At 37.2% G+C, this 16,600-nt stretch overlaps 1 long non-coding RNA gene across 1 annotated transcript; it reads right to left on the reverse strand.

Annotated features, from left to right (window-relative positions):
• Window positions 1-5,362: 5,362 nt before the first annotated feature.
• Window positions 5,363-10,636, reverse strand: LOC118479852. Its single transcript, XR_004861043.1, has 3 exons — window positions 10,558-10,636; window positions 5,536-5,650; window positions 5,363-5,388 (listed from the first exon to the last, which is right to left on the reverse strand). It is a non-coding gene; the product is annotated as an uncharacterized LOC118479852 (long non-coding RNA).
• Between the last annotated feature and the right edge of the window lie 5,964 nt (window positions 10,637-16,600).

The following is a 16,600-nucleotide window of genomic DNA, read 5'->3' on the forward strand; positions in this document are numbered from 1 at the left end:
TCATATATTATGTTTAGTCACTTGAATTATTATTATTATTATTATCATTATAATTATTATTATTATTATTAAAATTATTATTATCATTATTATTATATTATTATTATTATGGAGGCAATTATATTCTTGTGGTTTTTACTAAATCGTGTTTCGTTACTTCGTCATTTCTTGTCTATCAAATTGTACAGAGTAATGAGGTAATGGAATGAACAAAATAACCATAAAAATTTATGGTAATTTAGATTGAAATAGTATACAGGGTATTCACATCGACAATCTAAATTACCGTAAACTTTTCTACTATTTCAATCATTACATATCTCGAGGCTAGGCTATATAGATAATTTTGTCGATGTGAATACCTTGTATACTCTTTGTTTTACATGAAATACTTTCTCATGGCTTACATAATTGTGATTATAGTTCTCGGCACAACCTTTAGCAGACGAAGACTATCTTGCATTTTTCATAAAAAAAAACCAATCTGAAAGTGTCTAGATACCTTACGGAGCAAACAAATTATACATTTAAGACCGTGGGGTATGGTGAGGCGTGGGTTGGGGGCATGATGCGACACGTGGAGTATGGGGCACCCAAGACCAAAAGCCAATTTCAAAGGGGTATGGTGGGGCGTGGCTGGGGTGGCGTGGCTAGTGCTCTTGGCCAATGAGGTTTCACCATGTCATGTGAGTAGCCCCGCCCCACGCCCGGGTTGAATCCCACGCCAATGGGGCCACGCCCAAACCCAAGCCCACCCGGGGTGGTGACTTGCGTTTCTCTCCAACCCACGCCCCAACCCCGCCCCATACCCCATAGTCTAAAGTGTTAAATAGAGATTTGTACCTTATTATACTAGTCACTTACCCGCGCGATGCGGCGGGAGTGGCGATTTACAATAGGATACTCGTTTACCGTTAGTTTATCCGTCGTCTCGTGATATATTGTATAGTACTTAAGTTAGTTTTCTTATTCGTGATATGATGGCACTGGTTTCTCGTGATATATTGTATAGTACCACCAAATTGTAGTTGAGCGAAGGTATAGTCATACGCCCAATTCAACTCTTCATCCGTCCAACCAAATGGATCATCATGTTCAGGGTTTGTCACCGGATGAGGGTTTGCCACCGGAGGTGGGTTTGCCACCGGACGAAAAGGGTTTCTAACTTCAGGGTTTGAAGTTAGAGGGTTTGAATCAGGAAGGTTTAAATGGCGACGGGATGATCGTCCATGGTTTGTTGATCCTAGTGGTTCAACGGGAATTGGATAACCACCACCCATACCTCTCAATTGATATGTGTTTGGAGTGATTTGTAAACTGAAAAATACAATTTTGATTGGATATAAAGATCAATTTTAAAGGAAATAAAAATAGTTTGGTTAAATATAAAAAAAAGGATTGTGTAAACTGAAACATACAATTTTTATTGGATATAAAGATCAATTTTCTTACCACGTTAAAAATTAACATCAAAGTAAACTGAAACATAAGGATTGTGTAAACTGAAAAATACAATTTTTATTGTAACATTTTTAACATCAAAGTTAACTCAAATGTTTATTGGATTTATATATATATATATATATATATATTTGACCAAAAGAAATGGCAGTTCGGATCATCAGTTAATTATTGTGTTTTAAACAACTCATTATTCGATTGGGACCCGAAAACAACAAAATATGAACGGGACGGGACGGAACCGAATTCGACTAACAATTTTAAATCCAGGTTGCAATTAGTCCACGTAAAATACAAAATCATATGAAAATAATTTTATGAAGCGACACAAACTAAATGGAGAGTCTCAATAGTGTTCCCCTAGGTCTTCAATTTTCAGTTTTTTTGATGCTTTTGTGTGTTGTAATGGTTGTTCTCTAGCATAATTTGGCCAGGACAAATGGGCGTGTTATTTTCTGCTTGTTATTCTTCCCCTCTTAGCAACTTGCTAAGCCCTAAGAGTGGGATGTTTATGGTTGAATAAAGTAGTTTTGTTTTTCTTTCAAAATATATATATTAAAAGATCAGCCGGAATTATTTTATTAAATTAGTGACAAATGAAAATTTAAAATCATATTTTGTTAAAGTGTAACGTGTTCTTAGATTATACCAATTTAATAGTAAATATATACTGTAATATGTGAAAAGGAAAAGAAGTAATGGTAAGGGTAGAGTTATTTTACCAATTTAACATTGATACAAAGTTTAACTCAAAAACTTGATAAAACAAACATATGAAGATTAATTAAAAAAATGGAACTGTTTTTGCCCCTGGTCCCACATCGATTCTCAAGTAGGGTGAATGAGGATGAATGAGAGTTATAAGAGGAAAAGAAAATATCCCTAACGTATAGTTTTATTGCCTATATGGTCATTTTTTGTTGGGCTTTTAGCCTGATGGTTATAGTTTTGATTTTTAGTTAAATATATATTCTTTTTTTTAACAGCAAAATATATTCAATATTCAACATTAAGTGTACAATAGAAGATATGGATATGAGCTGGGATTTTCATTGGATTTTACAACTAAAACACCATTTTAGTAAATATTTTTGAAACAACACCATTTTAGTAAATATTATTTCTACCAACACTCTTTCAGGAAAAAACTCAAGATTCAAGCAAAAAGGCTGCACATGTCATTTCTCACATCATTTTTAAATGTTTATAACATTTTTTATATGTGATTATTTAAACGTATATACTATTGATATACTTCGATCTGAGGAAAAAATAAACTAAGTATTGTATGAACTTGACAGTTTATGGTGTTTTTATGGCATTTTTATAGTGTGTTTACCCAGTCTTAAAAACATCATAAAATACTACATAGAAATACACAGTTTCAAAGACATCATAAAAAACCTTTAAGATTTGGGCCAAAGTTAAAAAAAAAAAAAAACAAAAAAAACAAAACCCAGAAACAAATAAGTTTTTTTTCATTCAACATAGAAATAAAGTCTATACTTAACATTTATTTTACAACACATGTAAACTAAAATAATAACATGTTACAAAACAAACAGATGTATAAGGCCACGGTTAAACAATACAGATGCAAAATGCGACAGTTAAAAGTGAAAAAAGTAACCAAGAAATATGAGAAAACTTACAACAATGCAAGAGCCTGATGTAAAAAGCCGAAAAAAATGTAAGACCTTGATGTGAAGAGCCGAGAAACAACGCAAGACCCAGACGTTTAGAGTATTGATTGATATTCTGAAATCAACGTAAAATAGAAGATGTTAGGTTGATGTTTCGAAGGTTTGATGTAAGATTCAAAAGTAGGATGAAGTTCAACGCAAGATTTACGATTTGAAGGTTTTATTATCTCAGTTGAGTGCTTGTAGATAGTGCTTGTAGAGTTGTGATGAATGTAGTTGAATTTATAGACTTCCAAGCATGCTTCCTTTCTGATAAATCCGAACAGTCTTAGCTTTTACAGCTGTATGTGAACAGTCAGTCTGGTCAGTAAAAAAATCTAAATCTAAAAGGATAGCAGTAAATCTTTTGGATTCTGACAAGAGTTGGTTTCTGAAAAAGGTTTCTGAAAAGTCTTTCTGAAAGGTTGTCAACTGTTAATTGAAACTTTACACGAATTATTATCAAAACAGTTAATTGAAACTTCACACGAATATATAATACCAAGATAGTTGAGAGTGTTGTAGGAGATGTCAGGTTCCAATATCAAAAAGCATGGGAAAAGTTGTAGAGTTCCAATGCTTGACCATGTATTACAGCTGTTAAAACAACTCTGCTATGAAAAGGACAAACAGTAAAAGGTAAAGGAAACAGTAAAAGGGCTAGTATATGACACTTGACAGGTTTAGTAGTTGACAATTGTAAAAGCAAAATGAATAGTTAGATTACAACTGAAACTGGTTAGAGCAAAAGAAACATCAAAACCAACTGAAACTCCCCTAAACATCAAAACCATCTGATACATACAACCTCCTAAAGTGGTTTATTACAAATTAAGTTATATTATTATATAACATAAATTTACCAATCATATAAATCAAAGAATGGACAAAAAAGAGGTTTGAGGGCCGTCCAAACTAACTTGACCGGTGTTTAAAAAGAAAACTATAGATTAAGAAAACGGACACAAAGCAGTTTACAAATAAACAAATCTAAAGTGTAAAGCTAAATGTAGCTAGACATGTAAAAAAACTGGTTTTAGGATCGAAACCGGAAAAAAATATTGAAACCAATGTTTTAAAAACCGGTTCGGGCTCAACCAGATCTGGTGGTTATAGCGCGGTTCTTCTTCGCGACATTTGTACCCCTTCAAAAACCGAACTTATTTAAAAAACCAGTTAAAACCGGTTAACCGAATTCAGCAGACACGTCCATACACTTTTAAAACGAACGGACTACAACATGAACCTACCTTATTCGAAACAACAATAAACGCGACGGATCAGGTGCGAGAACGACCGTAATCAGCTAACAGAAGTACCGAAAGAAGATCCAAGAGCAGTCATCGTTTCCATCTCGGAACTTCAACCGTCTCGGAACTCCCTTGACATCATCATGAACAATAGTATTCGACTGCAGTTGTCAAGTAAAATTTTCAATAAGACAGGTCACAAAAAAAAAATTACCAAATCATACCTCAAATTCCACAGGGACACTCCACATGTAATCACATTATGTGTGGCTAACGGGTATTGTGGTAGTTTCTGCAATATATAAATGAGATTTTGTATATTATTTTGGTTTTAGTTGGATAAGCGATTAAAAGATATATCATCAGAAAGTGAATTACCGGGTGGAAAATTGCCAGGGACCCGGCCTCCCGGATTGGAAGAACTCGGTGTGGTGACTTTTTTAACAATAAGAAGGAACTTGGGGCACCATTCGCCATCCAGAAACCTGCACCAATTTGGGAAAACAAGTCAATGCACTATTAAATTAAACAAAACCTCAATCTTCCTTCATATATAAACAATCCTGTGTCAATAGATTCGACCATTGTGCCCAACAAACCTAATAACTAAACAAAATAGAAGAGCTAGTTCATTTGGTACAAAAAAAAAGAGCCAATGTAGAATTCAGATTTAAAAAAGCGATTTATATTTCATTACAGTTAACAGTTTACAAAACCAATCATGTTGATAACTTTTGAACTCCCTTCATTTGGGTTGGCCGATTATGGTGACAACAGATTAAACAGGTAAACCAGATCAAAGGTTTGACATGATTTTCTGTATAACTTACTCTTGCTTCCAAAATCACATGCAATTACCAAAACCCATAAAATGTTTATTAAGAGCCTCATAGTTTGTTAATGTTGCAAGTCAAAAAAAGACAAAAGTATAACAAATTTTACTTTAAATTAAATTTTAATACAACAGCATATATCTGAGTTTTATCTATTCATCACTACAAGCAGATTTTTAAAATTGGTTAACCAGTCAGCACAAAAACAAAATCATGTAAGAAAATCGTAAAAGTGATATAGAAAATGAAAGGGACTGATCTGGCCTGCAAAGGCAGTTAGCCTCACTAACCCAGACTATTAGTTCTCACCTTGGAGACAGCTTTTCCTAAGTAGTCTGAACCCTCATCTCTTAAATCATAAGCTTTATAGACACCTGCAAGATGATAACTGTATGCACAAATACACAACATCAAAAGGTTGTACCTGAAAGTATTCATGGATATATTATTGATTGATTGATAAAGAATACAAGCAAACCCCTATATATAGGGAAGAACCAAGAACCTATACAAGCACCTAATTAGGAACTGATAACAATTCCTAAAATACAAGGATTCCTATCACCAAATATAAACAATCTAGAATAATCTAAATAATAATGATAATAATAATATATACGGTGCTAATATTCCCCCGCAGTTTGAGCGGGCGGAGTACAAACGCTTAAACTGGAGCGAAATGACTGAAACAAGTCTCTTGGAAGGCCCTTGGTAAATATGTCAGCGTATTGATTTGCAGTCGGAACATGAAGCACACGAGTGTGGCCAACACGGACTTTCTCACGTACAAAATGAATGTCAATTTCGATGTGCTTTGTTCGTTGGTGCTGCACAGGATTGTCTGATAAGTAGACGGCGGAAACATTATCACAATAAACCACCGTAGCTTTCTTCAAGGGAACATGCAACTCAAACAATAAATTTCGTAACCAAGTAGCTTCTGCAACCGCATTTGCGACCCCACGATATTCCGCTTCGGCACTAGAACGTGAAATAGTAGCTTGTCGTTTAGAGGACCACGAAATTAAATTATCACCCAAGAAAGTACAATAACCACTAGTCGAGCGTCGCGAATCCGGACAGCCACCCCAATCAGCGTCTGAGTATGCAATTAAGTCTTGGGAGGCGCATTTCACGATCCAAATACCATAATCCATTGTTCCCTGAAGATATCGAAAGATGCGCTTCATGAAAGCAAAGTGTGGCTCCCGGGGCTCGTGCATAAAAAGACAAACTTGCTACACAACATAAGAAATATTGGGCCGAGTAAACGTTAGATATTGTAAAGCACCCGCTAAGCTTCGGTATAGGGTCGGATCGTCAAAAAGTGGACCCTCGGTGGCACTCAACTTAGCCGATAGATCGACCGGTGTGGTGCAAGGCTTGCAAGCAGTCATGGAGGCACGTGCGAGAATATCCTTTGCATACTGAGATTGCGACAGAAACAAGCCATGGGGATGCCGCGAAACTTTGATCCCTAAAAAATAATGCAAGGCTCCCAAATCAGACATAGCAAATTCCCGGGACAGAGTCTGAATAATAGTGTTTAACAAACTAGTGCTAGATGCAGTAAGAACAATATCATCCACGTATAAAAGCAAATAAGACATGTCAGCCCCCTTTGAATAAATAAACAACGAATTATCACAAGGACTATTGCGGAAACCCGTCTGCAAAATATATGAGGTAAACCTAGTGTACCAAGCCCGAGGCGCCTGTTTGAGGCCATATAAAGATTTCTTTAATCGGCAAACAAAGTTAGGACGACGAGTGTCAACAAATCCCGGTGGTTGATGCATGAATACCGTCTCGTTTAAATGACCATGAAGGAAAGCATTCTTCACATCCAATTGATGAATAGGCCATGAACGGTTGACCGCCAAAGCAAGAACCGTTCTGATGGTTGCCGGTTTAACAACCGGACTAAAAGTGTCGTCACAGTCAACCCCCACTGTCTGTGATTTCCCATTAACTACCAGTCGGGCCTTGTACCATTCCAATGACCCATCGGCTTTAAACTTGTGACGAAAGAGCCACATACATCGGATAACCGGCCTGTCGTGAGGTCGTGGAACCAATTCCCATGTTTCGTTTTCCTGTAAAGCCTTAAATTCTATTTGCATGGCATGTACCCAATTAGGGTCGGCAAAGGCTTTAGCATAGGTGGTTGGGACGGGCGAAATAGAGGTGGTCATAAGGGTTGGGTAAAGCGGAGGTTTAATCGAACCGGTTTTGGATCGGGTCGACATTGGGTGGATGTTATTTGAAGAAGCGGGCCGAGGTGTAGGGGTGGCGGATGTTGGTTGGGCTGGGTGTGTGGCGGCTGGAGTAGGTGGGCCGGGTGGGGCGTTAGGGATTGGGGGTGGGCCGGCTGAGGATTGTGGAGGTTGTTGTGGGCCGGTGGCCGAATGGGTTAAGGGGTGAGTGGCAGTGGACCGTGGTCGACGAGAATAGGTAAACGGATAAGGGGCCGTGACATCGGGTTTAGGGGTCAGCGTTTGGCCGAAGGTAAACCCGGTGGGTATCGAGTCGTCCAAAAAGGAGTATGTAGCCGAGGGTATAGGTAGGGAGTATGGAAAGGTCTGCTCATCAAAGGTGACATGGCGGGATATGTGAACCTTGCCTGTGGTAGGGTCGAGGCACCGATACCCACGAAAATCAGCGGGGTAACCTAAAAAGATGCAACGAATTACACGTGGGTGTAATTTGTGTGGTTGGGTAGCCGAGGTATTCGGGTAACATGCACACCCGAACAAGCGGAGGTGATCATAGGTTGGGTGACGAAGATAAAGAGCAAAAATGGGTGTAAAAAAAATTTAGGCGTTTTGTGGGAAGTATGTTGTGAAGGTATGTGGCGGTATGAAGAGCCTCGACCCAAAATGCGGGAGGTAAGTGGGCGTGTATGAGAAGGGACCGGATGATGTCGTTTAACCGACGAATCATTCGTTCGGCTTTCCCATTTTGGGAGGATGTCTGAGGGCAAGAGAACCGAAATAGGAGTCCCTGCTGATGAGCAAATTGTTTAAACATGTTGTTGTCAAATTCCCCGCCCAAGTCACATTGGAAGGTTTTTATGGGGCGGTTGAATTGGGTAAGGATAAGACGGTGAAATTTAACAAAGGTGGGGAAAGTCTCAGATTTGTATTTCAAAGGGTAGACCCACACGAAGTGTGAGAAGTTATCTATAAGAACCATGTAATATTTATAACCGGTTTTACTGACGACAGGTGAAGTCCATAAATCACAGTGAATAATGTCGAACGGGGAAAAAGTGAAGGAACTGGACGTATAAAAAGGCAAACGTTTACTATTAGATAGATGGCATGAATTACAAAAAGTAGTAGATATGTCTTTATTACATAAAAAATTAAATTTGCGACTAAGAATATCTAAGACTTGCGCTCCAGGATGCCCAAGTCGATCATGCCATGGTAGAGTAGATGTGGTAATGAAGCAGGCTTGTGGCGGAAGTTGTGGTGGTGTGATTGGGTAGATGTCTCCGGTACTATTGTGGCGGGAAAGGTGTTGTCCAGTTTTGAGATCCTTCACAGTGAAACCAAAGGGGTCAAATTCAATAGAGACATTATTATCACGTGTAAAGCGTCTAACTGAAATCGAAGTTTTGATAACGGACGAGCTAAAAAGTATGTTAGGTAGGATGTAGGTGCGGTCAAGGATTTTGCAAAAGCCAGTGCTGGACCCTTGTATCGGGAGACATTGCCCGTTGCCTACAAGAATTTTCGGATTTACAGAAAAAGAATTGGGAATGGAGATTATACCTGAATTCTCGGTAACATGGGAGCCCGCGCCAGTGTCCATTAGACTCGGGTCCGGTGGTTGCTGATTCATATTCATGGCGTTAAATGCTGCTTGTAACTCTGCTGGGTTAAGTGCGTCGAAACCAACAGGTGGAGCCTGCTGTCCATAGCCGGTTGATTGCTGATCAGTCGTGTAGTAGGCAGGTGGGGCCGAAGGGCCTGTGTTTGTCGACCTGTTGGCTGCAGATGGAGGAGTACCTGTGTGGTGAGGTGCGTACGGGCCAGGGTTGAGCCAGGCCGGTTGTGAAGGGTAGGGACATAGTGGAACATTCCACCAGGCCCATGTAGGGTATTGTGGTGGCTGGGTCGGCCAAGGGTAGGATTGGTTGCGGCCTGAACCCCGACCTCCACAACCTCCCCTGTTTCTGTTCCACGATCCTCGGCCGCGTCCGCGGCTGCGGTGAAAGTTTTGAGGCTGCTGCTGCTGAGAAGACCATGTTGGCGGCTGTTGTTGACCCCAAGATTGCAGCTGTTGCTGGGAGGGCTGCTGTTGTGAAGATCGATTAGAAGGGCCAGTGGCAACCAAGACCGAGGAAGAGTTGGATTTGCGTGCCTCTATGCGGATAAGTTCATCGGTGAGCATGGAACGAGCCTGATCCCAATCAGCGTTGGTAGAGTTGATTAATGAGGCTGTAGTGTCAAATTCTTGAGGCAATCCACGGACCAATTGAAGAACGAGACGTGACTCGGAAATCGGTTGATCAACATCTTCAAGTTGGTTTGCTAAATCCTTCAACTTTCGACAATAATCATCCAAGGAGGAGCATGCTGCAAGAGTAAGGTTTACGAATTTTGTCTCTAATGCCGCCGCCCGAGCTTTCTTGTTACTCAAGTAAATTTTCTCCAATTTGACCCATGCACCGCGTGCGGTGCCATCCGAATCCATGACTCGAGGCAGGAGGTCGTCAGAGACGGTGCTCCATATCCACTGTAGAACTAAAGCATTAAGCTCGAGCCAAGAATCGTATGTGGGATCAGTTTTTGATGGGGCTGCGGTGTCGTCTATGTGGGCCGAAACTTTGTAGGCAACAGCATGTAATTTAAATATCTTGACCCATGCTGAATAGGTGACCGTTGTGCCATCCAGTGTACGAATTTTTGACTGAATGTTTGTAACGAAATAAGCAGGGTGCAACAGGTTTGGTTTCGAACTGGAATCCGAGGATTCAGGTTTGTCGGTGCCGGGCATGATGACCAGAACCGAGAAAAGAAATCGGCTGGAAAGAAATCGAACTAAGGGGACGGCTGGAAAAGAAAAAATCGGCGGGTTATTTGGGATTTTAGAACCGAGGCTCTGATACCATGAAAGTATTCATGGATTGATATTATTGATTGATTGATAAAGAATACAAGCAAACCCCTATATATAGGGAAGAACCAAGAACCTATACAAGCACATAATTAGGAACTGATAACAATTCCTAAAATATAAGGATTCCTATCACCAAATATAAACAATCTAGAATAATCTAAATAATAATGATAATAATAATATATACGGTGCTAATAGTACCAAATAATGCTACAAAGACATCAATTAAGACAATTTGTTTCATTAGAGATACAAATCTTACCTGTTGAAGTGCCGCTAGAAATAGTTGCACGATTAGTCGACCCCATATATGATGTACCACTTGTTCAAATACAAAACAGCTAGAGTAAGTTCCGTTCTCGCAACATCAAGAAAATATCAATCAAACAGCAATAAATGTCCTTCCAAACTCATACAATTCCACAAATCTTCAAGTGTAACAATAATATTTCATTAACAGTCAAAAGTATTGATTCAACAAAAGAAGTAAATTGTACATAATCATGAGGAAGCGATAACTGTTTCCCTGTCTCCTTAAGCAGTCGCTCCAGCTCAGCATCTGCAGACGCCATAACCTCGCACTATTCGAAACCGTAGCAAAAAAACCACAGTCAAAGAAACTGAAAACCAAACGAAATCTCCCAAAAAAAAACACAAAACACATAAAAAAAGCCTATAAATTTAAACAAAAATCAAGAAATCTTGTAAATAAACCCTAGACTTGTAAATAAACCCTAGAAATCTACTTGCAAAGAATAGAGTGCTTGTTGTGCTATTCTAGAGAGAAATCTACTACAAATAAACCATAGATCTGGCCAGATCTTCCACCCACAAGCACCATCGTTGACGAACCCACAACCAAACGGAAGATCTGAAACATTACCCAGATTAGATTCAAATAACAAAAAAAAAAAAAAAACGATATGGTAAAAAGAAAGGTACCCTATAGTCAAACCAGTAGATCTGGTGTCGAATCTACTGAGATAGTGTCGGATCTTGAAGCCACCGGGAAAGAAGCCATGAAGCGACTGTTGGAGTGGAGAAGGGGAGAAGACGGTGATGGCGACGACCGGTTCGATGGATGAAAGGTGGAGGAGCGGTGGAAGATCGATGGATGAAATGAAGGTTAGGGTTAGGGTTTGTAGAGAAAGGTGGAGCGTCTGGATGGATGAAACGAATTTTGTGGTTTAGATAGAGTGATAGAAAGTTTATATTGGATCCATCAAAGTAAAACGGGTCAAGTTGATCCGGGTAAGATCCATGCGGCTATACAGCATGTGTTGAAAACAAGTTTTCAACACTTTGTGCTTAAATGCTTGTACAATGGGCTTCAAATGGTTGTACAATGGTAAATGACCATTCTTGCCCTTCCTATATGCTTATTAAAGTAGTATAGATTAAACAAATGTACCCGTATTTTAACTTAAATAGAGATTTATACCTTATTATGTTAAATATAGATTTATACATTATTATATTAAACAAATGTACCCGTATTAAAACTTATACACCACATTTTCATTAAATTATGACAAGCCATTTTTAAATGTTTTTACATATATGTATATTAAACAAACCCCTTTTTCTTTATAAAAGTTAGCTTAACAAACTTTTACCTAGAAAATTAAAACTATATTGGTTTAATATTTTAAATTTTAAACTTTAATATAAATCATTTATACTTATACTCTATGTTAACGAAATGAAGTTTGAACAATAAATGAGTGTGTTGTGGGTGAGCACCACATTTGAGCTACAAACTTAGTAGTTTTTTTAGAATGGCACCAAACCAAGCTATAAGCAAGGGCAGGCAAAAGAAACACAAACCAGAAATAATAAAAAACTTAAAACCAATTTACATGACATTAAAATTATATCAATTCTTCCATCGAATATCCTTGAGTTTCGATCTGTTCTTCAACCATAAGAAACCAAATGATTTTATATCTTTCATAATTTTCTCTATCTTGAAAGTTTGGTTTTCGAAAACACCTTCATTTTTGACCTTTCATATACACCAACATGTTATAATGATTATTCCGTGGAGAAAAAATGTACCCGTTCATCTTGAAACGTGTTTTCATGAGCTCAAACAAAACTTTGATTGTGAAAACAAAAATAGGTTGAATCTTGCACCATGAACTATCCTGTTGCCAAACAACCATACCTACATAATTTGACGTAAACAAGTGTTCCGATGTCTCCATCTCCTCACTACAGAGTGTACACCAATGTGACAAAATCATGGCCTTCCTTTGTGCCAATGACTCAGAATTGGTATCTATCCAACCCCCCCCCCCCCCCCCCCCCCCCAATTAAAGAAATTACAAATAACAAGTTTTCTGTATTGCTATCCACGTTTTATAATTAAATTAATATACAATAAATAAAATACGAATAAAACTATTATTATTATTATTACTATTACTATTATTATTACTATTACTATTACTATTATTACTATTATTATTATTATTATTATTATTATTATTACAGTAAATTACAAGTTTTGTCCTTTATGTTTGTCTCAAATTTCAGGCGCTGTCATTTACCTTTAAATTTGATGAGTTTTGTACTTAATGTTTGAAAATGTTGCAAGTTATGTCCTTTAAGGCAAACTCAGTTATAATTTTCAGTTAAGTTATGTCATGTGCACCGCACATGAGGGTAGCATTGTCTTTTCACATCCTAATTTATAAATGATTTTTAGAAACCAAATAAAACATAGCATATCCTACGGTTTCTCTCTCTAAACACACCCACACACACTCTCTCTTTCCAACCACCACTTGCCATCACCTGCCGCCACCACCTCCCACCCTCACCTGCCGCCGACCACCACCATCTCTCACCCTCACCTGCCGCCAACCACTCACTATCTCCACCATCGCCTGACCCACCATCGCCTGACCCACCATCACCACTCACTCCACCGTCTCCAACATCACTTCTCCTCCATATAAGATCTGGATATTCACGAATAAGCTCCACTAAAAATATCTCATTCTTGCAGCAATAAATAGAACATGAGACCTTTCCCATTTGATTTATCGGGCCTTTGATTATCTAATCAGTTATATTCTTTGTTTTTTTTCGAACATTCTCCTCCTCCAAAGTAACCTTAATAATGGTGTTGCGGTACTTTCCTATACGGCATGTATCTTCACCAAACAAATGTGTGCCAAAACTGCAATAAACCAAAAAAACCCCCAAAATCTTCAATCTTTTGTCCCCATTCTAATGCATTCCCGATCATCTACATAATGCTTTCCCTATCCATCTATTCAAATTGCTATAAAAAACCAAAGCAACAAAAATACACAAATCCTTAAACCTTCAAACTATTCAGATTCCCAATCGTTCCATCTATTCAAAGTCCGCTCATCAGAGGACGATGAAGAACTGCAATCAACCAGAAGCATGTTGTCACGAGTGGCCGCAGGATGTGGTGTGATTCGCGAGTGGCCGGAGGATGTGGTGTGATTCGCAAGTGGCCGGAGGATTCGCGAGTGGTCAAAGGCATCGCCGTACAAATGAATTTGGGGTTGTGATTTTTAGGGTTAGGGTTTCGAAATGTGGTGGTGGTGGTAAGAGATGGAGTAGAGAGAGAGAGAAAAAGATTTAGAGTGTATATAGTATTCAGTAATTTAAAGTGTATATATATATAGTATTTTAGTTTTTTAAGTGTTTTTTAATTAATTAGGGTGAAAAGACAATTGTACCCTCATGTGCCTGGCATGATCTAATTTAACATAAAAAACTAACCGGGTTAGGGCCAAAGGACATAACGTGCAGGATTTTGAAACGTTAAGGACAAAACTCATCAAATTTAAAGGTAAAGGACAACGCTTGAAATTTAGGACAAACATAAAGGACAAAGCTTGTAATTTTACTCTTATTATTATTATTATTATTATTATTATTATTTAAATTTAAAACAATTAAATTATCAAACTCAATCTCATGCAAAGTACTATCAATATCTAGAGCCCCCGCGAAGGAATTCTGCGTGGCTCTGATACCATTCAGAGCGGTATTTACCGAAATATTTTGTCGGTTCAAAATTGATAACTCAAGTAAGTTATTATCTACAAGATTAAAGATTATATCAAAATTGTTTATATTTATTATTAAAGTTAACCACATATTAAATCTATTTTATATGACAAAAATTTTCAGAAAGACTTTAAAATTAAAATGTAACATTTTTTTTCTAGATTATAAAAACAATAATAAAATAAAACTTTGTTTGAATTTGTTTGTTAAAAGATTCCTTATAAAACCTAAGAGTGTCAATTATTTAAAAATATTTCAAAATTAAAAAGAACAAGGGTCCAACATGCTTCTGTACCTTTTTCCGTTTTGACCAAAATATTGCCGGATTACACCACGGGTCTTTTTACTAGGTTCTTTCACACCAAACCTAAGAGGCCTTAGGTAACTCCCCTTTGGATCCTTTAGTAATATCCAGCACAATCTGGTTTCGTTTTCTACCTCTAATGTAGGGTAAAAAGAGACAGTTTAAGATTGGAGATTTTTTCTTTTTAGTAGAGAAATATCTAAAAACAAAAAGAACACTCAAAAAAGACTTTATAAGGAAAAGGGAAAGCTTTTTATTTCATGGTAGATGATTTACAATGGAAGGTGTTTAGAAAAGATACAAAACTTAAGAAAAAATACAACACACTTTTTTAGTACATAAAAACTTTTTTAAACACTCGTTGAAGTTTCATGTCTTCCATCCTTCTTTCCTCCTCTTTTTATAACCTTCTTGTTTAGATAAGCTCCAGGTCTTTGTCCTTTTCTTTTTACATGCTTTCCTTAAGACATGAACCTTCTTGTAACTTTAACTTTGTCAGATGCCTTGGAAGTTGTTTTTTGTAAAAGAAAGTCTACTCTTGGGAACTTGAGCTTATTTATCCATTATTTCCTCTTTAGTCACGTTCATCCTTGTATTCTCAAGTAGGTGGGCATGGGAAAAGCAAGTTTTGACTCCATGTGGGTCTTAAAGGCTTGTTTAAATGACTTATCTTCGAAAGGTAAAAATCTGATGATTTGAATATCATTTTTGGAGTAAAGGATTTATAAAATCCTTAATTATCAGATGTTTGACCCTCATTTTGAGAATCAATACTCATAGTGTCCTTATCTTTTTGTTTATAGCATATTGGACACATATTTCTTGGATTCATACCTTTTTTATGATCCCTAAATAAGCAAACATTTTCTTGAGCCCGAGGACTCGATCTTATTATGCCTTTTTCTAAAAATTGGATTTTATCTTCCAAATATTTTTTGGCTGATGGTGGAGTATTTTTTGCTGGAGAAATCATGACAGAAGAAAGCATATTTTTCCCACCATATGTTCTAAATCCATTTTTAAAAGCAGCTTGCAATGCTTGGAGTATTACTTTAATTCCTAATCCTCTTCTGTAATGAACATCATTTTCATTAAAGTTATGAAAAATCTTTCTTTCAGTATTAACTGAATAAGTAAAGGCTAAATTAACCTTTTCTATCTGAATAAAGTGAAAAGCTGGATAATAAAATTCATTATAAAAATCAGGCCCTGCAGAAAAGAGTTTTAGAGCCATGACATCTTTTGGAGTAATTGTGGGATTATTTAGATAACAATCTCTAACTCCATCTTTAACCCATCTTGGTAAAAAGGAGATTTTAGGAAAATCGGGTAAAGTAAGATATATCTTATTGACTGCTCCAAAATCATACCAGTATCTTATCTCTTCAGCAGAGTTTCCTTGTAGATAATTGATTCTAGGGAAGATCCCTGTAAAATCAATATATCTTATATATGTATTTTGAAGGCCATATAGTTCCTTCATCTTGAACCATTGTTGCTCAACATAATTTGGTTGAGTTGGCAATTCTTGAAAAATATTTTTAAAGGTAGAGCTTTTCCCTGTATTAGGGAAAAATGAAAAAGATTTTTCTTTAGGTTCTTCCTGGTCAGAGGTAAGATCTATCGTTTGTACTCCAACTGATGAAGTGGAAGGATTATCTCTTTTTTCCCTTTTTACTTCAGGATAAAAATGAAAGAAAGATCTATTCTTTCTTTTATGTGATGTTTTACCAGAAGCTCTATCTTCTTACTGTCAAACTCATAAAATGATATCTTAGAATTTATGAGAAGACAATTTCTCTCATTCAAATCCTTTATATCTGGGATCTTCTCGGGGATTGTTTCAATGATGTTTAACATTTCTCCCATATCTTTTGCAATTTC

The sequence above is a fragment of the Helianthus annuus genome, chromosome 6 (genome assembly GCF_002127325.2).
Source record: "Helianthus annuus cultivar XRQ/B chromosome 6, HanXRQr2.0-SUNRISE, whole genome shotgun sequence".
NCBI classification, from domain to species: Eukaryota; Viridiplantae; Streptophyta; class Magnoliopsida; order Asterales; family Asteraceae; genus Helianthus; species Helianthus annuus.